Raw genomic sequence first — 24,813 nt, 5'->3', positions numbered from 1 at the left:
CTAGCAACACTCGCACCCACATCTCACACCTTGTCACACAATAACAGCTATTCAACTATGGCAGGCACATCACTGAAACACATTGCTCCACACTCACACACTTTCCTTTCTCTTGCAGGTCAAGATGGCTCACAACCAGAGGGAGCAGGAGAAGACAGGCGAGGGCCAAGCCCACATTGAACATGTGAGTGACCTGGAGAGTCAAGTGCTGCAGATCATTGGGCGTCAGCTCGTGGGCACTGTGGGCACCGTGGGCACCGTGGCCACCATGGCCACCGGTGACGTTGACTCCCTTGGGGACAACAACAGTATGTTCATGCCTACTCCTTCTCACATCCCACTTCCCCCTCAGCCCACAATCATTTTGCACTTTCAAGCTACTCAAGCTGTATTTCTGCCTTCCTGCCCTGCTCCCCTCACCTTAACCCGGCTCTTGTGCCTTTCTGCTTTCAAATAATCAGCAAGCACCTGAGCAGCCTGTCCCTGAGAGCACCGCAGAGTGCGAGGCGGGAGAAGAGGAGGAAGAAGACACCGCATCACCGCATGTCTCACCCGCAGACACCAGCTCAGATACCGGCACTACATGTTCTCTAGAGGCTAGTGTAGTAGCGGGATCTGCACAGGTTGAGGCACCGGGCACGAGTGGGCTGCAGCAAGGCCAGGGGGAGAGGGTAGCTCAGGGGCCAGCTCCCCAGAGGGTGAGTTCGCGCTCGATTTCTGCGGCATAGGACTCCGATGAGGACCTCGATGGGGAGGCCTTTAGAAGAAGGGTGATGGGCATGCACACGGAAATTATAGGTGCAATGTTAAGGCTGCCAGAGAGCCTCTCAGCAATGTCTATGGAGCATGGAGGAGTCCGCCTCCAACATTGCACAAGGCTCTGCGCAGAGCATGGAGCCCAGGATTTACAGTCTGCAAATGATGGTAGACTCCCAGAGAGACCGTAGCGACCCAGATGTGATGGCGCGCATGATGAGCGATGTCGCAGTTTCCATTGCAGCACAGGCGGAAGTGACCCAACGTCTTAGTGCTGCAGCAGAAGCTCAGACTGCTCTCATGCAGTCTGACCATGATGCCACCCAAACTCTGACTGCTGCCATCATGACTGGGTCTACCACTGTCGACTGGGGCTATCACGGTGTCGCAGCAGACCAGCAATCTGTGCTCCAACCGATTGCTAGGGATGCTGAGGTACTGCCCTGGGGGAGTGGCAGTGGATCAGTGGAGCAGGAACCCGCTGTCCTCTCTCAGGAAGACAGCATTCCTGCTCCCACCACTGCCACTCCGCCATTGTCCTTGCCACTGCCTGTCATCCAGCCAGCCCAGACTGCTGCCGCCCATGCTGAGGTGGTGCAGTCTACAGCTGGGCCCTCCAGGCCCAGAGCTGGCTGAGGTCGTCGTACAAAGCCATCTGCAGTCTCCCCCATTGAAAGTCAGCAGCCTTCCACCAGCCCTGCTGCAGCCACTGGGGGCGCACTGCGTAGAAGCACTAGACTAGGAAAAGGCACACGAACGACAGGCACTAAGGGATTGCACAAGGGTGATTAGTTGAAAGTATTGATGTTACATGTGTATAGATAAATGTATTAATTCTGTTTGGATTCTTTTGCGGTGTCGTTCATTTCATCTTTGCGCTGTGAAATGGCCTGTGACAGATGGTATGATGGGGATTTGGTGAGCAATGGGGATCTGGGGTTTCATTCATTCGAAGTGGAGTCTGATGAGCTGGTCATGGACCGCCCTTCCGGAAGGCCGATTGAGTGGCTGCCTCCTCCCTCGCTCCTGTTCCTCCTCCTCCTCGTCTCCCTCTTCCTCCTCCTGAGGTGGTCCCGAAGCCTGTGTTGGCAAGGGCTGCACGTTCATGATGGCCAAGTTGTGGAGCATGCAGCAGACCACCATGAAATGGGACACCCGCTCAGCCAAGTACTGGAGGCCTCTTCCTGAGTGCTCAAGGCAGTGGAACCATTGCTTCAGTTGGCCGATGGTCTGCTCGATGGTGTTCCTGGTGGCAGCATGGCTCTCATTATATGAGTGCTGGGCAGGAGTGTTGGGATTGTGGAGTGGAGTCATGAGTCAGGTGGAGAGCGGATAGCCCTTGTCTCCGAGCAGCCACCCTTGAGCTTGATGTATTGGCTGGAAGAGTGCTGGCACACCGGTTTGGCGCAGGTTAAAGGCATCATGGATGCTGCCAGGATAGCGGGCATTGACGGTGAGGATTTGCTGTGTGTGGTCGCACACCAACTGCACATTAAGTGAGTGGTAGCCTTTGCAGTTATGGAAGATCTCAGGATTGTTATGCCGTGCCTGCAAAGCCACATGGGTGCAGTCAATGGCGCCTTGTACCATCGGGAATCCCACTATCCTGGCAAAGCCACATGCATGCTCGTCCTGCTTCTCTCTGGTGATGGGGAAGCCAATGTAGTCTTTTCTCCTAATGTAGAGAGCCCCTGTGACCTTCCGGATGCAGTGATGGATGGTGAACTGTGAGATATTAGCTATGTCTCCTGCTGCAGACTGGAAGGATCCGCTGGCAAAGAAATTGAGGGCCACGGTGAACTTGACTGCCACTGGGAGAGCTGTGGTCACCCTGGTCTGAGGCTGGAAGTCTGGTTGCAGGAGATGGCAGAGTTCTGTGACCACCTGTAAGATTAGGATCACAGGCCACACAAAATTACCCAAAGGGTTTAAGCAGTTGCAAGGCTTTTATTAAAGAGCTACAGTTTTAAAGCATAATCAGGTATTACATATGGTTTAAGCTGAGTATAATAGAAATACAACCCCTGACAGTAGAGAGTGATCTATGACTCCTGAATCGGAATGCCATGACCGGACGGGCGGGGAGGCAGTATGGTGGACTCAGATTGGGTGGATTCCTGCAATCTACTGCAGCGGTCACTTCTGTTGGATCATCCCTCGAGCTGTTGGAGGTGTTAGGCCGTCAGCCACCTCAGAGGCTAAACTTGACCAAGGTGTTAGGCTGTAGCCACCCCGGGGAAGCCTTCACTCCTAACGGCCTGATTTCCTCTCTCGGTCGCCTATATTTATAGTTATTTCGGTGGGCTGGTAATCACCTGGTGTCAATCATTGGATCCCCATTGACACCCGAAACCTAGAGGAAGGAAGGCTAAAAATGTAAGTACAGGTAATTTAAACTTCTTTACACACTTTAGACACACCAAACATACTTACCTTTGCACTCATGCACCCATCACTCACCTGAACACCGACATCTCGACCCCTCCAAGTCCTTCAACCCGATGGCCCGACTCCTCTAACTTGGCGTGGTTTGGAGCCATCGGGAATCCCACACTTCAAGGTTTAAAATAGGGATTAGGCTAAAAACTGCCTATTAACAGGTAATTGTCACTAATCCCTTCCCGCCTCGGGTAGGCGGGTCCTAGTGCGGGGCGGGTACCCGCCTCCATTGAAACTTACATGGAGGCGGGTTGGGGGCAGGATGGTGTCGGGACCCCCGAATTCAGGACTTTAACCCTCCGCACACCTCCAATCCCAACTCCACGGGTCAGTTAAAATCGAGGCCAAGGACTCATACATAAAGGGGGGAAAATTCAGATGGTTAGCGCCTCCTGTTAGCGCCTGCAGAGGGCGCTAATGGGGCACTGATGCAGTAGCATCGGGGCGAGATGAATCTGGTGGCGCAGGGCAAATCTGGACCCCCTGTTGTGCCGCCGGTATGAGGGGATTTTAATGCCAGGCAGATCATGATGTGCAACGCTCACTGGGCGCCCAATCTGCCATATTTATTATGGACCCTTACCTTTGTGCCTCGACCAGACAGTGACAGGGAGAGCAGGTGCACAGCTGCAGGACGCCGGCTCCAGGGACGTTATTTAAAGGCATCCACATTAATCACTCGCAGCTATCAGGGCAGGTTAGTTTCAGTGGTCTCTTGTCAGTTTCAGTTAGTGGATGAGTTTGCATGAGTAATTTCAAGCTTCTTTTTTATCAGCAGTCTTCTGGCAAGTGCAAAGTGGGTACATTTATTGTTCAAAGATTGAAACTGCTACACTTAGCAACATTAATGGGGGCTGTACTGGTGCCACCTCGCCCTCCAGGATTTACGGCGGAGGGAGTGTAAGCAGCCAGAAATACGGGAACATGTGCACAGAGGGATGAGGAGAGACATCAGGGCTCTCATCATGATGACTTAAACCCCAGCTCCCTTTTGCTCAACACATGCCCATCATACCATCCCTGTGTCATGCCATATCACACCGTCCTCCTGGGTGCAAAGGTGAAATGAGAGAGACCACAAAATATTGCAAACTCCATTAATAAATTTATGCATAAACATATCACACATCACATTCATTCTAATAACTAATGACCCTTGTGCCTGCCATAATTGAATAGCTGTCATTGTGTGCAAGGGTGAGATGTGGGTGTGAGTGTTGGTAGGTGGAGATTGTTGGTGGGTGAGCGCTGGAGGTGTGGTGCTTTGGCAGCGTGCGAAGCTTGTGGTACAGATGGTGGTATGTAGCATTTGTTGAAGCATTCACTCACCCTGACCACCTGACTGAGGTGGATCTGCCATGAGCACATCTGCTTCAGTCCTCCGGCTCCTTCTCCTTGTTGTGCTTCTTCTTGCTGAGGCAGCAGCACAGCCAGCAATGCTGAGAATGAGGTGCTGCCGTATCAATGAACCTCCCCCTTTAAGTACTGGGTAAAGCCCATTGCGCAGATGGAGAGGGGAGCTGACCTCACCGGATTCAGTGAGGACAGCTCAGTGTAATCATTTGAATGTGCTCCTAGCACATTTTCCATGAGTGCAAGAGATGCAATGAATGGAAGGAGTGGGGAACGCTGAGCACCACAGCTCTTAAGGAGCTGCTACTCCACCAATAAGGCCAGACACTTTTGGAAAGCATGCCATCTGGTAAAACTTCTGGCCCCCTGGAAAATAAAGGTTCTGTCAGCTGATTTATGTATTGATAGACTGAAGGCCACCTAATATGACAAATGCCACCAGCGGTGGCTTGATAGGATCCTGTCATGTAAAAATGCAAATGCTGTGGTAGCCTCCACAATGATACACAGGACTGTCCCCGTGGAAGATCTTCTCTGGAGGCTAGGCTTGAGGAATCTCCAGACGCACTCCCTCGTGAAGCACAGATGGCAAAGGCTGACACTTTCTCCTCCTTTCAGAATTCTCGTTCTACCTGGCCTCTTACCCTCTCTAGTTGTTTCCTTGCTAACTGCCGCCGTGACATCGGCCGTCTCCATTTCTCTGCTCCCCTCACTCACTCCAACCTACCTCCCTCTGAACTTGCAGCACTCCATTCTCTCAGATCCAACCCCGACATTGTCATTAAACCTGTCGACAAAGGTGGTGCTGTTGTTGTTTGGTGAACCGACCTCTACCTAGCGGAAGCTGAACGCCAACTCTCCGACACCTCCTCCTACCTCCACCTGGACCATGACCCCACTACCGAACATCAAACCACCGTTTCCAAGACTGTCACTGACCTCACCTCCTCTGGAGATCTTCCCCCTGCGGCCACCAACCTCATAGTTCCCCAACCCCGCACAGCCCGCTTCTACCTCCTTCCCAAGATTCACAAACAGGACTACTCTGGTAGACCCATCGTTTCAGCCTGTTCTTGCCCCACGGAACTTATCTCTTCCTATCTCGACTCTATCTTTTCTCCCCTTGTCCAGTCTCTTCCCACCTACATCCGCAACTCTTCTGACGCCCTTCGCCACTTTAACAGTTTCCAGTTTCCTGGCCCCAACCGCCTCCTTTTCACCATGGACGTACAATCCCTGTACACCTCCATCCCCCACCAGGATGGCCTGAAGGCGCTCCGCTTCTTCCTTGAACAGAGGCCCAACCAGTCCCCATTCACCACCACCCTCCTCCGCCTGGCTGAACTTGTTCTCACATTGAACAACTTCTCCTTTGACTCCTCTCATTTCGTCCAAATTAAAGGTGTTGCTATGGGTACCCGCATGGGTCCTAGCTATGCCTGCCTTTTCGTGGGATATGTGGAACACTCCTTGTTCCAGTCCTACCCAGGTCCCCTCCCTCACCTCTTTTTTTCCGGTACATTGATGACTGTTGTAAGGGGTTTTTGATCGCAGAGGTTTCTCTCTCTAGAGGCCTCTCTCTCTTGCACAGTAAAACCTTGAGTGGTTTGACCCACTCGCCCCTTAGGTTCTAGACACTGGACTTTGATGCAGGAACTACAATGTAGAGAATACTCGATAGGCCACGTTTAATGGAAACAAAATGAAATTTTATTGTATAGAGAAAAACAAATCAAATGCAAGTCAATAAAAGGTACATGGGAGGGAAAAACAAATTCATAATACATTACTAACTGAGATAGATACAGGCATATTATACTTTACAAAAGTCATCATGAAATGGGGAAGCACACGGAACATCAAGGGACAACAACTCATTGTTAAAATTACCCCTTAAATGCCCACCCCCTAAGCCTATCTAGATCAGATTGTGAGGGGCCAGAAACATGCTCACCAATCCAGTTGGAAAGTATAGAGTTTTGAAACAGGTCTGCGTTTTGACCCTTTCAGGCGTCCTGTCTCCACGTGGTCAATGCTGCGGGCTGCGACACTCTCTCTTCTTCCTCGAGGTGAAGGTCACGGACAGGCTGGACACTGACAAGCCTGGACATCGGCGGGGACGGCGACCACCTGTTTGACCATAGTTAAAGAGGTCTCTTCGCAGAGCCTAGCTGATTACAATTTTCAGCTAGATTTCTTCTGTAGGGCTGCTGTCCTTTGTCTCGTCAACGGCCCGGGGTTTGTCAATGATCTCCCGATGGTTACCCCGGGGCGGGACACAGACTCGAATCACCTTCTTGGTCTCCGCATCGACGTTCCTCCACGGCTCTTAAAAGAACACGTTGGCTACCAAAAGCTGTAAAAGCTCCAAGCTCCAAAAAGCTGCACAAAGCAAAAGCAAAAGCTATAAAAGCTATCAATGGCTACCCCGGGACTCCAGTTATACTTCTCAAAGAAGCCTTTATCTCCCGCCAAATCAAGGTTAGTCTTTGTTTAACTTTTGGCAGGCTTGTATCACAACAGGGTAGTTATTATATTTAAAATGCTTTCGGGATGGCCATCTCTGGTCTGGAATGACCTTGTATTGTTTTGAATGTCTTCTTGATGTCTTTAATGGGTCTTTGATGCTCCCCTTATGAATATTAAACTGTTTCCCTTTGTCTGGGTAAACAGTTAGATGGCCTTTATCTACAGGCCGATCTGACTGGATCTGCATCCAATCCATATGTATGGGGTTCTGTCTGGTTTCATTTTCCCCGAAACGGCCTTCCAGAACTTACTGTGGGCTTGTAGGGGTTTCGCAAAATTTCCCCTATTTTCTCTGAAGATTGTAATTACTGTTCCACATCGTGGACGAAGAATTGGGTGATGTGACTTGTCTACAATGTTTTAAAATGTGCCTAGAACCGCAAAAGACTGCTCTGAGATGGAAAGAACGTGGACAACACGGGAGTCGTGGAGCTCTGTGGAAAATATTCACACACCTTAAGACAGTGCTTTTATTAATATACAATCGTTCCCTGGAATTTGGGCAATGACAAAAGGTTTTAAAATGGCCACAGAAAGCATGGCAAAAAGAGCAGCAAGCAGCTCGAGTTGCCTGTGTGAAAAAATGGGAGGATACAGTGGCAGTCAGACCTGTCAATCAAACCAGGGAGTTTCCCTCTCAGCACTTGAAGTTGCTTATTTACTTAAGAGATTAGCCCACTTGAGACCAACCGCAGGACAATTGATTTAAATTTTTTTTTAAAAATTCATTGATGGGATGTGGGCATCGCTGGCTAGGCCTGCATTTAGTGCCCATCCCTAATTGCGCTTGAGAAGATGGTGGTGAGCCGCCTTCTTGAACCGCTGCAGTCCATTTGGTGTAGGTACACCCACAATGCTGTTAGGAAGGGAGTTCCAGGATTTTGGCCCAGCGGCAGTGAAGGAACGGCGATACAGGTCCAAGTCAGGATGGTGTGTGGCTTGGAGGGCAACTTGTAGGTGGTGATGTTCCCATGCACCTGCTGCCCTTGTCCTTCTAAGTGGTAGAGGTCGCGGGTTTGGAAGGTGCTGTTGAAGGAGCTTTGGCGAGTTGCTGCAGTGCATCTTGTAGATGGTACACACTGCAGCCACAGTGCGCCGGTGGTGGAGGGTGTCAATGTTGAAGGTGGTGGATGGAGTGCCAATCAAGTTGGCTGCTTTATCCTGAATGGTGTCGAACTTCTTGAGTGTTGTTGGAGATGCACTCATCCAGGCAAGTGAAGGGTATTCCATCACACTCCTGACTTGTGCCTTGTAGATGGTGGAAAGGCTTTGGGGAGTCAGGAGGTGAGACACTCGCTGCAGAATTCCCAGCCTCTGGCCTGCTCTTGTAGCCACAGTATTTATATGGCTGGTCACGTTCAGTTTCTGATCAATGGTAACCCCCAGGATGTTGATAGTGGGGGATTCAGTGATGGTAATGCCATTGAATGTCAAGGGGAGATGGTTAGAGTCTCGCTTGTTGGAAATGGTCATTGCCTGGCACTTGTGTGGTGCAAATGTTACTTGCCACTTGTCAGCCCAAGTCTGAATGTTGTCCAGGTCTTGCTGCATATGGACACGGACTGCGTCAGTATCTGACGAGTCTCGAATGGTGCTGAACAGTGTGCAATCATCAGCGAACACCCCCACTTCTGACCTTATGATGGAGGGAAGGTCATTGATGAAACAGCTGAAGATGGTTGGGCCTAGGACACTGCCCTGAGGAACTCCTGCAGTGATGTCATGTGATTGAGATGAATGACCTCCAACAACCACAGCCAACTTCCTTTGTGCTAGGTATGATTCCAACCAATGGAGAGTTTTCCTCTTGATTCCCATTGACTTCAGTTTTGCTAGGGCTCCTTGATGCCACACTCGATCAAATGCTGCCTTGATGTCAAGGGCAGTCACTCTCACCTCACCTCTTGAGTTCAGCTCTTTTGTCCATGTTTGGACCAAGGCTGTAATGAGGTCAGGAGCTGAGTGGTCCTGGCGGAACCCAAACTGGGCATCAGTTAGCAGGTTATTGCTGAGTAAGTGCCGCTTGATAGCACTGTCGATGACACCTTCCATCACTTTGTTGATGATTGAGTGTAGACTGATGGGATGGTAATTGGCCGGGTTGGATTTGTCCTGCTTTTTGTAGACAGGACATACTTGGGCAATTTTCCACATTGCCGGGTAGATGCCAGTGTTGTAGCTGTACTGGAACAGCTTGGCTAGGATTGTAACTGCTTCTGTTTACACAGCCATTCAAAGCACTCACAGACAATGAGAAACTGAAACCATGGAACGGACTTTGTATGTAACAGTTTAAGCAATGAATGGGTTTTTGAATCAACCATTATTGGACAATACGGCAGTTGGATTCCCTTTTGTTTTAGCCCAGGTGAGCTCCGGATGTGGGCGGGAACATTTCGGCCCCACAGTGCAGACACATTAACCGATTCCAACCACTTTGAATTAGCCAATCACAGCGTTTCTTTTGTGCATTGGAACTTTTTGGGCGCAAATTTTCCGGACAGGCAAACAGCAGGGGGCTCACCAGGTATATAAGATAGCTCCTGAGAAGCTATCACTCTGTTTTTACTTCCTGGGATCACAGGTGAGCTTCTCTCTCTCTCTCTCTCTCTCTCTCTCACTTCGCTGGACCACATGTGAGCAGAGCTTCTGGCTCCTCAGCAAAGCAAGCTAGTAAGGAGTTAGGGGATGGTGAATTAAGGGAATATTGCTAAGGTTGTTTAATTAACATTGTAGCCATTTAATCCTTCATTTTTACCGTCTGCATTCCCCCATTTAAGCAATTTTACTGTAATTACTGTGTCCGTGTGGTATAGTTTATAATTTGATTGTAGTTCATTTAGTTAATAAAACTTGATTTTTTCTCTCATCCAAACCACGTGTCCGTTTTAATGGGGCCAGTAATTCCGGTTCCAATGCGTGAGTACGGACGGTGTACTCACGCGTGGGCCCATTGGAAGTGCCAGATTCCAGCATGCACAGCGCATGCGCGGAAAACCGGCATTTCCTCTCCATCGAAATAAGGGGTTAAGAGGTCCAACGCGTGCGCGCAGGACTCTGCGCGCACGCGTTGAACTTCCTTCATTTAGACAGGTTTGCGCGTGTGCAAGGGACTGAAAAAAGGAGGCGTAAGCAGTGGATTCTTGAAGGTAAGTGGTCTAATATTTAAAATTATTACATTTTTTCCACAGCTTCATTGTTTTTAAGGACTTTACAGTCAGGTAAGTTTATTTTTAGACCCGAATTCGTGAAAATTAAAAAAAAAAAAAAATTTATTAATTGTTTTAAATAGCTGTTAAAAGTTATTTATAGTTTATTTAATTATTGGGGTGTTTTTTTAAATTTTAATTAATGTTAAAGTAGTCTTTTGGGCGCCTGTACTTTTCATGAGCGTGACAGTCTTTACTATCAAACTCATGAATGAATTTCCCCTCCCCTGATTGGCTGCAGAGTGCTCACCTGATCCCAGCTGGCACATCGCACTAACTACGCCGCTGGATCAGGTAAACACATCGCGCTGACATCTGAACCGGGCCTGTGACAGGAAATGCAAGCAGGCCCGGGCTTCAGATGTCAGCGCGCAAGGTGAGTGCAGATCGGGGGCTTACACGCGCGGCAAGCACCTGATCCTAATTTCTGGCCCAATATCATTAATTATAAGTCCTTCAGTCAGAACTGGAAGGTGGGGTAGCGATTCGAATCCGCTGTTTGAAAATTGGTTTATTGGAATTGGTCACAGTGCAGGCAAAGGCTGCAAGACCAGGTAAATGACCTTAAACCAGTTAAAAGATGCCCCCCTACAGGCTGAATCCACAAAGGCTGTCTGGGGACTGCAGGAACCATTTTAAAGTGTCCAAAAAGCTAGTCACGGGGTCTGGTGGCCATTTTGTATGCCCCTTTTTCTGGGCTTATTTTAAAACAATCTTTAAAAATTAAGGACTCTTCTGCCAATAGACCCTTATAGGACAATGTTCAATTTTGCGAATCTTACAGTCCCCCCTGATGATACTATAACTTGCTTGAAGTATCATAATTTTGGGTGAGCAAAATTTTCTGACTCTCCACAATCAAACCATCCCCTGTAATTACCTATCTATGATCCCACGACACATGTATTTCCCATTTCAGAAAACCTACAGTGTACATTAAGCATCTATAGATGGCAATACATTGGATTTAAAATCTGACACACTCATTTCCAGGCGTGGAGGGGGGCCTAATACCCCTACACCACCTGGTTCGTACATATTATCTTTTATTAACAACAACTCACTTAATGAGCTTCAATAATAAAAAATAAAGTACACACAAAATTATACATGAACAACCATCAAACATGGAGGAGGGAGGGAAACTTTAACTTTATACACAGCAGCAAAAATCTAAACGGGTGTCTCTTCATCTACCCGCACATAATGCTCCCGCCATTCTCCCCTGTTCTCATACTTCTGCGAATGTCTGACCTTTTTACAGTGTACAAACAGTAAATAGATCACAATAAAAACCTGACACACTGCAAGGATGTGGGAGGCTATCCTAATCCAAGAAGGGACTTCTATATTAGTGAACAGATCCCACCATTGTGGGGTCACTATATCTAATATGTCTGCCCCTATTTCTAATGTCTTCTGCTCCAGTGTGTAGAAATGTTTCTGTGAAACGGCAACGGCTTTTAGTATCTTGGTGAGGTGTTCAGGGAGAGGGGGAATGATATACCCAAAATGTGCAACGAATCGTTGCAGATCGGTGAAATTTTCCTTAACAGTGATGTGAACAGTGGAAGGTTCAGGAATGGGGACAATTCGCTCTTGGGCCACTTGAACTTCTGCCTTGGGTTTGAAGCAGAAACTGCTGTCACTGACCGGACACCAGCCGTGCTGTCCATGTTGGTAGTGGGGCGCTGCAGTGGTGACACAGTATGTCCCACCTCCTATATATGCCACCTGCGGGGGCACATGGCCTTGTGCCATTGCCTCCATGGTGCAATTTATAGGCTTCGCGCCAGTAGTTTTGAACCCGCACTGTGGTTTCGAATAGGCATTCAAGTGCTGGGGACACAGGATGATGTGTGCTCCCCGGCTCTGGCACCCCGAGAGGTCGGTACCCGTCATTGCATGCTCCCATCGAATGACGTAAGGTGGGACTGCTGTGTAGCTAATGTGTGCACCCCCTCGAATGACTCCAATGTTCTCCACCCTGTATACCGGGGCGGGTTTAGCTGTTTTTCCCATTACCGGCATTCTTACCACTATACCCATAATGGTATGATTAGACCTCCCACAGTCCACTGGGACTGGGTAGGCCTCTGAAGCTAGTCTGAGCTGGCACGGACTCAATGCGTTCTCAAAAGGGTGGAGGGCTGCGAGGTGCTTGTTTCTGATCCAGGAGGGGACCAAACCTTGTCGGATGCATTCCGATCCTCCCTGATGAGAAAATTTACCGTTTTAGCGTGTTTCTCCAGCTCCACTATAATTTCCTTTAAGTGTAGTGTCATGGCCTGGTCCTCATGTAACTCAGAACCCACTACCTTATTCTCATCCGTCAGTATCTTTCTTAACCGCCCTTTTAAATCATTAATCTGAGTCTGCAGCTCCACGTCATCCAGAGTGTTGATGACGGAAGTCCCTGTGTTAAAAGCTGTAAAAATATCATTTACTGTACCCCTTCTTTGTATCCCTACCCTGTCCAAAACCTCATGTGGTGTGGTGTACAATCTGGCTCTGTCTACATCAGCAAAGTCGAATTCATAAAACTGTCTGAACATGTTTGTTAACAGGACCTGGTAAAATTGCTCCGTTTCCTCGGGGCACCACTCTGGCAATCGCACCTCGGTGAGGTTTAAAATCACCGACGCCACCACGTAGTGCACTCCTTGGTACAGCACCTGACCTGTGGGCACTAATGCCAATCCGTTCCCGGGTCCTTTGGTAGTGGTGGGGCACCCTTCCTTGCGGGCCTTGGCTACCGGAATCGTGGGCAGGGGCTTGTGGGGGCGGGTGATGAGTTCAGTGGCATTCACCGGGATCTGAGAGTATGGGACTCCGCACGCCCGTGTGCTGACATCCCACCTCATTCCTTTCCCAGCATCCTGCCACTGTCTTTGGAAAAAGATGGAGACGCCTGTGGGGCAGACGCGTTCTGAACCCCACATACAGATGTAAATCCCTTCATCTGGTTCCCACCATTTGTCCCAACAGACACTCAACCCCCTATGAGTCCCCGTAATAGTCCGATGGGTATTGTTACCCAGTCTCTCCCACTCGACCGTGGAGTTCTTCATGGTCTTACTCAGCTTCCTGAGCCACCACCATCGGTCCAAAGGAACATGTACCGTACAGTTCAAACAAATCTTCTTCCCGACGGTAACGCTGACTCTGGGCGCGATGATCCTCACCCTGGGACACATTAGAGAAGTCTCTCTGTACTTAAAACCCGACTGGCTGGAGTATTCTGTAGAGTTCGATCCCAGCCATCCTGGCCATCTCCCTTCGTGGAAATAGGTGGCTGTCTCCTCAACGTCACGCGCGCCCGACCCATCAGTCGCGATGGGGGCTGTGTCCCCGGAACAGCCATACACGATGGAGTCCTTGGTGTAGCCCCGGTAGGCCAGGCTACACCCAATCACCGCGAACGCGATGAGAACCCCCGTCATTATCCTTTTTGTTCCTGTAACAAATTAAACGATACAGCCAGGCTCCCGAGAGATTCTCGCCTAGGTGAAGGCATGATCAGGCCTTTCGACCTCGATCCAAAACAACACACATGCTGGGCAGATTCCAAAACTATTACTTATCACACTATCATCTTAAAATTACACACCTTAAACTTAAACTTAACTAAACTTATGTACAGCGCCGCCTGCCCCCGGGCGGCTTGCCTAATCCCTGTTTGGACTGCAGCTCACTGCTCCCTGTGGTGGGGCTGCACTGACCTGTAGCTTGGGTCCCTCGCAGCCTTTTTCTGCCAATTGGGGACTGCGTTTTTCTAGGGATTTTCCAAGTCGGTGTCTGCTGACGTAGGGGGAATCTGGCCAGGGTTTTCTTGGCTGAGGCATCCGAGACGACCTGCGAGAGGGTGCCTTGGGCGAGGCTCCCTTAGCGAGTGGACCTGTGTTTGGGACTTTAGCCCTCACAACCTGTGGCTCCTCCACGACTGCCGGCTTCGGCTCCCTTCCCTCAGGCTCCGCCCCTTTGGGATTTGGGTCTGTGGCAGACGACTTCTCCCTACCTGTCCCTACAGGTGGAGAATCTCCGCCCCCAAGTTCTACCTCCCCTATGCCTGAGTCGAGGGCGGGATCTCCGTCCTCCGACTCCACCTCCTCCAGAATCATGTCAGAGGCAGAGCCTAGCTGTTCGGGCTCCCCCCCGATGGCGTTCAGATCAGGAGGAGGGCCTTGGTCTTCGGGCTCCTCCTCGTCCGAGTCCCAGGCCATTGGGGAAGCCTCCCAGGTGGGCGGGGCAGCTTCTCTCTTCAAGCAGGCTGCAGTTCCAGCCTGTATGGTCTGTGACTTATTGCACGCCTCAGGCTGAGGATCTTTACCCTCAGACCTGGCCTCGGTTGTTGGCTCTTTTGCACCCGGCTTAAACAGTTTGCACTGATTTATGCGAAACCATTTAGTGCGTCGGGGCATCTCCACTACGCAAGTGGTGGGGACCGGTGGGTCTTGTACCGGTTCCCGTCTGGCCTTGTCAACGAGCTGCACTGGCTCTAGTCATTGGGGTGAAACGGTCGGGGTTGCGAGAGCGACAGGACCGGTGGTGACTGCTACCCTCCCCTGCGTGATCATAAGAGACCGCATTGCCTCTATAAGTGACTCTATTGCAGCGGGATCCATAGCTGCACCGATTCCCTTTTCTGGGGCGGCGGTCTGGGCTTGGGCTTGGGCTGCGGGAGATCTTCCCTTATTATCCTTCCACGGATTTTTTCAGTCCCTGCGCCAATGTCCATCCTTCCCACACCCGTAACAATTGAGCTTGGCTTGGGCAGGGCGATTCCCCTCCTGACGCCACTCCTTCTTGCTTGGGGCTGCGGGTTTTGCCTCATGCACTTTTCCCTTAGAGGGAGGTGCCTCCTGACTTCTACAGTTCTTGTACGCAATGTTAAGCTGTCGGAGCACGGTCTCCTCCGTGATACCGGGACCTTGGGGGTCAAACCAAGATTTGGCTAGGGTCCGTATCTGGGGCAAGCTGTTAGCAACCAGACAATGGAGCCAATGAACCCACTGTTCGGCGGTCATTGCGGCCTGTTCCGGCATGCTCGGACAACTGCGCCGATACACTGGCCACAGCCTTTCTGCGAAAACCCGCAGGAGTTCTCCAGTTAGCTGCACAGTCCCTTCCACGCGGAGGAACGGATTACCGTCGTCCACTCCCAGAACCTCCAAGACCTCGTCCCTGAGTTCCACATACCCTGTCTGTCCCCTCTTACTCCCGTCTGAGAGGCACTGAAGGATTGTGCTATCCAGGGAGAAGAGCAGCATCTTTGCCTGTTCAAGATCATCACAATCATTGATGGCGGCTGTCTCCTCTACCTCCCTGAAATGGACTGAGGGATCTCCCTTCTCGGAGAGCTTTGGGAGGTGGCTTATCATTGCTCTGAGTTGTTGGGCACCATGGGGCACCACGAGCTGGTTCATGTGGGGTCCCACATCGCCATTTGCGGCGGTGGCACTGAACCTCTGGTGCCGAGTAGGACACATTGGTGCCGGTTCCGGCTTTACTACCAGGGTTTGTTCCTCCTCCTGCTCCACCTCGGTTACCCTTTCTTTCACCACCCCCCCTTCAGGCCAAGCCTCACCATAGCTTGGCGGGGCTGAGGGCTCAGTGGCTGGTGCCACAACTACTTCACAAGGAATCGGATGTTTGGATTCCTGCAAAAAGTCAATGTGACTTGCTTTTGGGCTTACGAGGCATACCATGCCTTTTGCCTTAACCAAGGCCATTCTCAGGTCCTCTATGGTCTTCTGGCAGGGACCATGGTCGGCACTCTCAAACCCGTGCTCAAGGGCCAGCTTGTAAGCTGCCTTCACCTCTACTACTCTCTCCTCCTGCGCTCTTAGCTGTTGTGCGAGGCGGGCGTTTTTCTCCCGTATCCTCGTTTCATGGATCTTTGCCTCAGTAACCTGGCATTCCAGGTACTCTATTCTAGCCTGGTGTTGGCTGGCTACAACTTGGCATTCCTGATTCAGTGTGTAAAGCGCTGTGATGAGTTTTTCCCCACCCATGGCCTTTTCCTCTATTTCTGCTTCCTGGGCAGTGATCTTGGCTGCCTGTGCTGCAATGACTCTGTCCAAAATCTGGACTTGTTTCTTGTAGCACATCAGCCACACTGCCTTTTCCACTGACTTTTTATGTTCTTTGCTCTCTGTCCACCTGATGGCTGCATCTACCAGACGCCCATCCCATAAGAGATCGGAAATCCACTGCTTAGTGAGATTTACCTTGCCAAAAACATAATCCGCTATCCTCTCATCCATAACATTTTGTCCATTCAAACCTGGGTCTAATACATTACAATCCTGCTGCCAGTGTCCTGCCGCGGTCGCCATTCTCTGTAAGGGGTTTTTGACCGCAGAGGTTTCTCTCTCTAGAGGCCTCTCTCTCTTGCACAGTAAAACCTTGAGTGGTTCGACCCACTCGCCCCTTAGGTTCTAGACACTGGACTTTGATGCAGGAACTACAATGTAGAGAATACTCGATAGGCCACGTTTAATGGAAACGAAATGAAATTTTATTGCATAGAGAAAAACAAATCAAATGCAAGTCAATAAAAGGTATATGGGAGGGAAAAACAAATTCATAATACATTACTAACTGAGATAAATACAGGCATATTATACTTTACAAAAGTCATCATAAAATGGGGAAGCACACGGAACATCGAGGGACAACAACTCATTGTTAAAATTACCCCTTAAATGCCCACCCCCTAAGCTTATCTAGATCAGATTGTGAGGGGCCAGAAACATGCTCACCAATCCAGTTGGAAAGTATAGAGTTTTGAAACAGGTCTGCGTTTTGATCCTTTCAGGCGTCCTGTCTCCACGTGGTCAACGCTGCAGGCTGCGACACTCTCTCTTCTTCCTCGAGGTGAAGGTCATGGACAGGCTGGACACTGGCAAGCCTGGATGTCGGCGGGGACGGCGACCACCTGTTTGACCATGGTTAAAGAGGTCTCTTCGCAGAGCCTAGCTGATTACAATTTTCAGCTAGATTTCTTCTGTAGGGCTGCTGTCCTTTGTCTCGTCAACGGCCCGGGGTTTGTTGATGATCTCCCGATGGTTACCCCGGGGCGGGACGTAGACTCGAATCATCTTCTTGGTCTCCGCATCGAAGTTCCTCCACGGCCCTTAAAAGAACACGCTGGCTAACAAAAGCTGTAAAAGCTCCAAGCTCCAAAAAGCTGCACAAAGCAAAAGCAAAAGCTGCAAAAGCTACCGATGGCTACCCCGGGACTCCAGTTATACTTCTCAAAGAAGCCTTTATCTCCTGCCAAATCAAGGTTAGTCTTTGTTTAACTTTTGGCGGGCTTGTATCACAACAGGGTAGTTATTATATTTAAACTGCTTTCGGGATGGCCGGTGATGGCCATCTCTGATCTGGAATGTCCTTGTATTGTTTTGAACGTCTTCTTGATGTCTTTAATGGGTCTTTGATGCTCCCCTTATGAATATAAAACTGTTTCCCTTTGTCTGGGTAAACAGTTAGATGGCCTTTATCTACAGGCCGATCTGACTGGATCTGCATCCAATCCATATGTATGGGGTTCTGTCTGGTTTCGTTTTCTCCGAAACGGCCTTCCAGAACTTACTGTGGGCTGAATCCACAAAGGCTGTCTGGGGACTGCAGGAACCATTTTAAAGTGTCCAAAAAGCTAGTCACGGGGTGTGGTGGCCATTTTGTATGCCCCTTCTTCTGGGCTTCTTTTAAAACAGTCTTTAAAAATTAAGGCCTCTTCTGCCAATAGACCATTATAGGACAATGTTCAATTTTGTGAATCTTACACTGTATCGGTGCTGTTTCCTACTCTCGCCCTGAACTAGACAATTTCATTCACTTTGCCTCCAATTTCCACCCTTCCCTCACCTTCACATGGTCCATATCTGATTCTTCCCTTCCCTTCCTCAACTTCTCCATCTCCATCTCTGGGGATAGGTTATTGACCAACATTCACTACAGGCCCACTGACTCCCACAGCTACCTGGACTACACTTCCTCCCACCCCACCTCCTGTAAGGACTCTAATCCATTCTCCCAGTTTCTCCGTCTCCGCTGCATCTGCTCCGACGATGTCACCTTCCACACCAGTGCTTCCGACATGTCTTCCTTTTTCCTCAACCGAGGATTCCCCTCTACCGTGATTGACACAGCCCTTGACCGTGTCCGTTCTATCTCCCGCACTTCTGCCATCACCCCTGCCCCTCCCTCTCGGAACCATGATAGGGTTCCCCTTGTCCTCACCTTTCACCCCACCAGCTTCCACATGCAATGGATCATCCTCCGCCATTTCCGCCACCTCCAACATGATCCCACCACCAAACGCATCTTCCCCTCCCCTCCCCTTTCAGCATTCCGTAGGGACCGCTCCCTCCGAGACACCCTAGTCCACTCCTCTATCACCCCCAGCACCCCTTCCCCTTCGCCCAGCACCTTCCCGTGCAAGCGCAGGAGATGCAACACCTGCCCTTGTGCCTCCCCCCTTCAGGGCCAGGGCCCCAAACACCCCTTCCAGGTGAAACAGCAATTTACTTGTACTTCTTGCAATCTAGTATACTGTATTCGCTGCTCACGATGTGGTCTCCTCTACATTGGGGAGACCAAACGCAGATTGGTTGACCGCTTTGCGGAACACCTCCGTTCAGTCCGTAAGGGTGACCCCGAGCTTCTGGTCGCCTGTCATTTTAATTCACCGCCCTGTTCCCACTCAGACTTCACCGTCCTCGGCCTCTTGCATTGTTCCATGGAAACCCAGCGTAAGCTCGAGCAACAGCACCTCATCTTCCGATTAGGCACTTTACAGCCTTCCGGACTCAATATCGAGTTCAACAATTTCAGATCATAACCTCGGCCCCTATTACATTTTTACATTTATTTTTTATCCACACCTTTGTTTTGTGCCCTTCCCCCTTTTTTTCTCTCCCACATGGCAGCTGTCTCTCATTCTGCCAGTGCATTTCACACCTATCTAGAGTCGTCTTTTGTCTCTCCACTAGTCCTATCACCATCTTGTCTAATTTTGAATACCTCTTAATGTCTCTTCACTTCTCTTTTTTTCTTTCATCCGCATTTCCCAGCCCCCAAACTGGCCTTTTAATCTGTTTCATTTCCTGTGTTTTTTCTCAGTCCTGACGAAGGACTTCGACCTGAAATGTTGACCCTATTTCTCTCTCCATGGATGTTGCCTGGCCTGCTGAGTTTTTCCAGCATTTTCTGTTGTTATTTTGGCCAAGGCAAGTCCCTTCAGACATCCCAAAGTAGGTCTGAAAACCCAGCCCCTGGGATGAGGCCAAGTAGACACCAGGTGCCTGATGTTACCTTTGCATGAACACCTCTTCCCCCTCCAATTCCATGATTGCCATTGGAATGCTCAGTGGAATTCCCATGCTGAACACTGGTTGCTGCTACTGAAGCAGCTGCTGTCAACAACAGTGCTATGGGAAAAAATATTGGCCAAAGAAGCCTTGTACTGCATAAATGCAGAGAAAACACCAGTGGCAAGTACACTACAGTTAACACAGATAGAGCTGTATAAAAAGCACAATAAAGCTTTAACCGCTGAACTAAACTGTTAATTACACCTTTACAAATTAAACTTCTAAAGGCCAGGGCAGGAAATCTGAACAGCGCCCATTTTAAATGGGTGACCAGCGCTGATGGAATGAAATGTGAAAAAAAAATAATTTTGTGGTGGGATCCACTCCAATATTATTAACTACAATTAACAAATGTTTAGGATTCACACATGTTCTGTACAAGGCCTTCAAAAAGTAGAAAAATGTTGCTCCCACTGAATTTGGTGCAAAGTTTATCAGGCACTTGGGCCGACTGGTCCTCATTGATCTCTTGAGGGGCAAACACAGCAGTCTGGCATGCCTGCAATGATCCTTCTTCTCTTCATTCAGAGTTTGCTAGAAAGGAATGTCCAGAGGGATACCCGTAGCTCCTTTTAATGACTGTTCACTGAGGAAACAAGTACAAGTAATAGATGAACGAAGTTTGCCAGTAAGCTCAGATAATAGCAATATAGTACAGAAATCAGCAAAATAGCAATACGCCTTTAATAGAAAGATCCTAACTGGGAGAAAGAATCAGAATTCCGTGCAGTGCTCATTTTGTATGGGCTTTGAGTATCTGGAGTTCCAAACTCATTATGGGGATATCCCTCATTTAAATAAAATCAGGCTCCAAGTGTCACAGGTGCTTCTGAGTTGCATCATGATATTTATTGCACAGGGGAATTGGATATATACTTGCAAAGGAAAAAATTGCAGTGTTATGTGGAAAGAACAGGGGAGTGGGTCTAATTGGATTTATCCAAAACTGAGGGATCCTCTGCAAACAATTCCAGCTTAGGGGTATTTTCAAAATTCCTAAATTTATATGTGTATCGTTCAGTTTAAAAAAAAAAAAACATTGTTTTCCTTCTGGCCTGTACTTCTGCGCAGCGTAAATTTCTTTCTGGAGGTGTTTGTGAGCTCTGGCGTCCCCACTGCCATCGAGAAAAAATAAATCGTAGCGTCAGTGCGCCACCCCCCAACTCCACAGCAAAAATCTGTTAAAACGATCTTTGCCCTGAGTTCTGCAGCTTTGTGGAGGAGCATCTGTTCTTTTCTGTCCCTGCGTTAAAGTCTTCATGAGCCCTTGGGTCCCCGTGATGTTTAGAGGGAATAGTTAAATCGCCCTCCTTTGAAAGCTTGTCTCGTCCTCAAAAAGAACTTTATTGCTTCGGTGCTCTGCACCTTTCTGGAAAATTTATTTTGCCCTGCTTGGATCTTCTCTTACTTCTTGCTTGACATCATCTTGAATTGAGAATAAATTAATACTAGCATCTGCCCTCATGTGTCCTTGATGTTTGCACAAAAAAAAATTAAATGTATTTTACCTCCTCCAAAGGAACCCGACGATTCATTACTCCCTATTCCACCCCCAAACAACCCAACCACAGACCTATTCTAGGACCGTCGGCACAGGAGTGTTCATCCTGCATCCAGCTCGCATCCTCAACCCGAAGATAGGAGAGGCCCACAATCTTCCTCTCAGTGAAGCTGCTTAAGCTGTCATAGTGGCTGGGAAATTCCTTGGATCTGCTCACCATTCGCCGACATTACTTCACCGGAAATGTGATGGAAAACCCTGTTTCCATGTGTAAAAGGGGTTTTTGTTGCACTTCCGTCAAAGTAATGCCAGCAAGGGGAGCAGATCCGAGGAATTTCCCTGTCAATCAATTCAAATTAAATGACTGGACTTCATATCAAAACCCAAAAGTGTAAGGAAGCAGAACTAAAATAGCTAAAGTGACAGAACTGCTGAAGTAGTCTGGGTTACCAGCCATATCTTGTGAGGGTGCCAGTCAGTTCATTCTGTAACCTCTAGATGGCACCTTCACTTGTTTGTTTGCTAGGCCTTTGTTAATTGTTTCCTAGCCTCCTGTGTTTATGCTTAACGGCCTGTTAGCTGTTCATGGGTTGCACCTGGTTTTCTTGGTATATAAGTTCTGTGGTTGCTTCATTCCTTGCTCAGTCCTAACCGGGGAATCTGGGGACTAGCCACCGTTCTGTGGCTCCTGGCTTTAACTAGCTGGGTGCCATGGTTCTCTCGAGTTCTGTATTTAAGATGTATTCTTGAGCTTTGTATTTAAGATGTAACTAACTTTGTGTTCTTGTTGTTTTTAGTCTTGATAAGGTCTGGACTGGCGTGTTGCCATGCTGGTGCTTGTCTTGAGCTCTTGAGAAGCCTGTTACCCCTGCGGCAGCCCCTCGTGATAGCTTGTCTCGAGTCACGTCTCGGCAAGCTGGTTGCGCTTGTGGTAAGCTTATCCCAGCTCATTATGGACAAGTATGATGCCTCATGGAAGCTGTCCTGAGTCCCTATTCTTGACTAGCTGTTTTGTAACTTGTCTCGAGTTCTATGACAGTGTTCTTCTCTCGAGTTCTATGTGTTATGTGGTTTCCTGTCTCGAGTTCTTATGTATGCTGTTGTGTTCTTGTATGAATCTAGTTATGTGTGAATCTAGTTAAGTAATGAATAAAGTACTGTTCCTTAAGATTGTATACCTGCCTTTAGCCTGGTTTCTGCACTTGGGTCCAGAACCTACCTTGCCCGGAGGGCACGTCCCCGTATCTACGCGGCCCCGTGGCTCCCCAACCCTGACATATCTACACTGACAGCAAATATAGGGGGTTAAATAGGATAACCCCTGAAAACGGGCAGGGGGATCGCGGTATGCGATTAACCCGCACCCGTTCATTGTGATGCAGGCAGCACCTTAAATTCATGCTGCCTCCTGTTTTAAATGATTGCTGCATGCAGCCAACATAACCCGCGCTGTTCATTGGCTGTATGCCTCAGCAGGGGGCCCAATATTGCAAGTAGCTAGCGCTCCTTAAAGGCAGCCTGCACTTCTTAAAGGGGCGGTGTATTGTGGCTGCATGAAGTGGTGAGAGTCCTTTGAAAAGTGAATTTGTGCTATGATACTTTGAGGAATGGCTGAACATGCGAGAGAGTGAGCCCCACGGTTTTCTGACAATGCACTGGAGGTCTTTGTGCAAGACATGAAGAGAAGGAGAGACATCCTGTATCCACCGACATGTGCTCAGGAGGCAGTGGGAAGAAATAACGGCGGAGGTGAATGCCAGGAGTGTAGTTCATCGATGCAATGCAGGAAGAAGTTTAACAATCTGACATGAGTTGTCAAGGTGAGTGAGTTCAATCATCAAATGGTGCATCATACCAACTGCACCACCAGCCTCATCCACTGCTCAATTCAGTACACCTCCATCACATACTTACCAATTAGCTCCATCAAACAGGACTCAAACCTAACATTCATTTGCTTTTCCTCACCCTCACACACTTAGCACTGTTGCAGGCCTCTCAACCACAACTCACAGCTTGCACACACTGGCAACTGTTCAACCATGACAGCCACACCACCCAAACATATTGCAGGACACTCACTGACACACTTCCCTCTTTCTTGCATTAGAAGGTGGTGCATAACAGGAAGCAGCAGCAAAGAACTGGAGGGGGACAAGCGTGCCTGCATGTTTTAACCTCCATGGAGGAGACAGTGCTGCCATTATAGGGAAGGGGTATTGCTGAGTCCATGGCCACTGGTGGTGCTGGAGGAATCGATGATGAGGGTAACTGCATACCTAACCCTCCTTCTCTCTTCCCACTTCTTCCTTATCCCACAATCTCTTCCAATCACAAGCTGCAGATGGTATAAGCATGCACTTCTTACTTTCTCTTCTCCCCTCACCACAACCCAACACTTGTCCCTTTTTTATTTCAGATACCTAAGAACTGCAACCTTCCCAGTCAGAGGAGGAAGAGGAAGAAGGCTGTGAAGATGACGAGACACTGTCACTCAATATTACACTCACAGCCACCAGCTCAGAGACTGGCACTACTTGTATTTTAGAGGTTAGGATAGAGGAGGGATTTGCATGTGGTGAGACACTGGGCACAAGTGCACAGGAGCCAGGGTGGGATGAAAGGATAGCGCAGGTGCCAGCTTGCCGGAGGGCAAGGTCGCACACTAGTTCTGCTGCAGAGGAGACAGCTGAGGACTTTGATGGCCTAGGCTACAGAAGAAGGCTGATGTGTGTACACACACAAATGCTTGGTGCACAGGAAAGCCTGCCAGAAAGCCTGCGCACAATGTCGAGGAGCACCAACTTGGCTCAGGGCTTTGCACAGAGCTTGGAGCCCATCCTTTCCAACAGGGAACAGGTGTTCACCTCCATCAACACACCTGTGGAACCCACCATGATGTAGCGTCTGATGGCCATTATCACAACTTCCATTGCAGCACAAACAGCTTCCATCAAATGTCTGAGTGCTGCAGTGGAAGCCCAGACTGCTGCCATCATGGCTCTGGATACCTCTGTTCAAAGGGGCTTCGGGGGTATCACAGCAGTCCATCAATCTGTTCTCCAACAGTTTACTAGGATTGCCCCGGGAGAGTGGCAGTGGCTCCATGGAACAGGAACCTGCTGTCCTCTCTCTCGATGACAGCATTTGTGCTTCCACACCTGCCACTCCACCAGTACCCTTGCAGTTGCCTGTCAACCAGCCAGCCCAGACTGCTGTAGCCCAGGCCGAAATGGTGCATTCTGAAGCTGGGCCCTCTAGGCCCAGAGCTGCTCGAGGTTACCCTGCAAGGCCATTTGCAATCTTCTCAATTGTAGGTTAGCAGCCTTCCACCAATCATGCTGGGGAATCACCTCGTAGGAGCACTAGAGAGGCATAGGCACAAAGAAGATAGGCACTAAAAGGGAATGCACAAGGGTGATTAGTTTAATTTTGTACACATTGGGCTGGATTTTCATTGAGGAGTCGGGTAGGAGGCGGGACTACAACTTTTGGGGTTGTAGTCCCGTCTCCATCGAGTTCTAGCCAACCCACGTGATTTAGACTTGATTGACCTTGTTGAGCATGCCCAGCTGGCTCAGCAGGCCAATTAAGGGCCACCCGGCAACAGGTGACGTCACCGATTGAAATTTCTTCTGTCAAG

At 49.2% G+C, this 24,813-nt stretch overlaps 1 pseudogene; it reads left to right on the top strand.

Annotated features, from left to right (window-relative positions):
* Nucleotides 1–124: 124 nt before the first annotated feature.
* LOC147121197 (uncharacterized) lies at nucleotides 125–24,492 on the top strand (annotated as a pseudogene).
* The last annotated feature ends 321 nt before the right edge of the window (nucleotides 24,493–24,813 follow it).

The sequence above is a fragment of the Somniosus microcephalus genome, chromosome 3 (genome assembly GCF_052327205.1).
Source record: "Somniosus microcephalus isolate GS21.2 chromosome 3, FLI_Smic_1.0, whole genome shotgun sequence".
Classification (NCBI taxonomy): Eukaryota; Metazoa; Chordata; class Chondrichthyes; order Squaliformes; family Somniosidae; genus Somniosus; species Somniosus microcephalus.
Note: the sequence above shows the minus strand (reverse complement) of the source record. Positions and strands in the feature narration are given on the sequence as shown.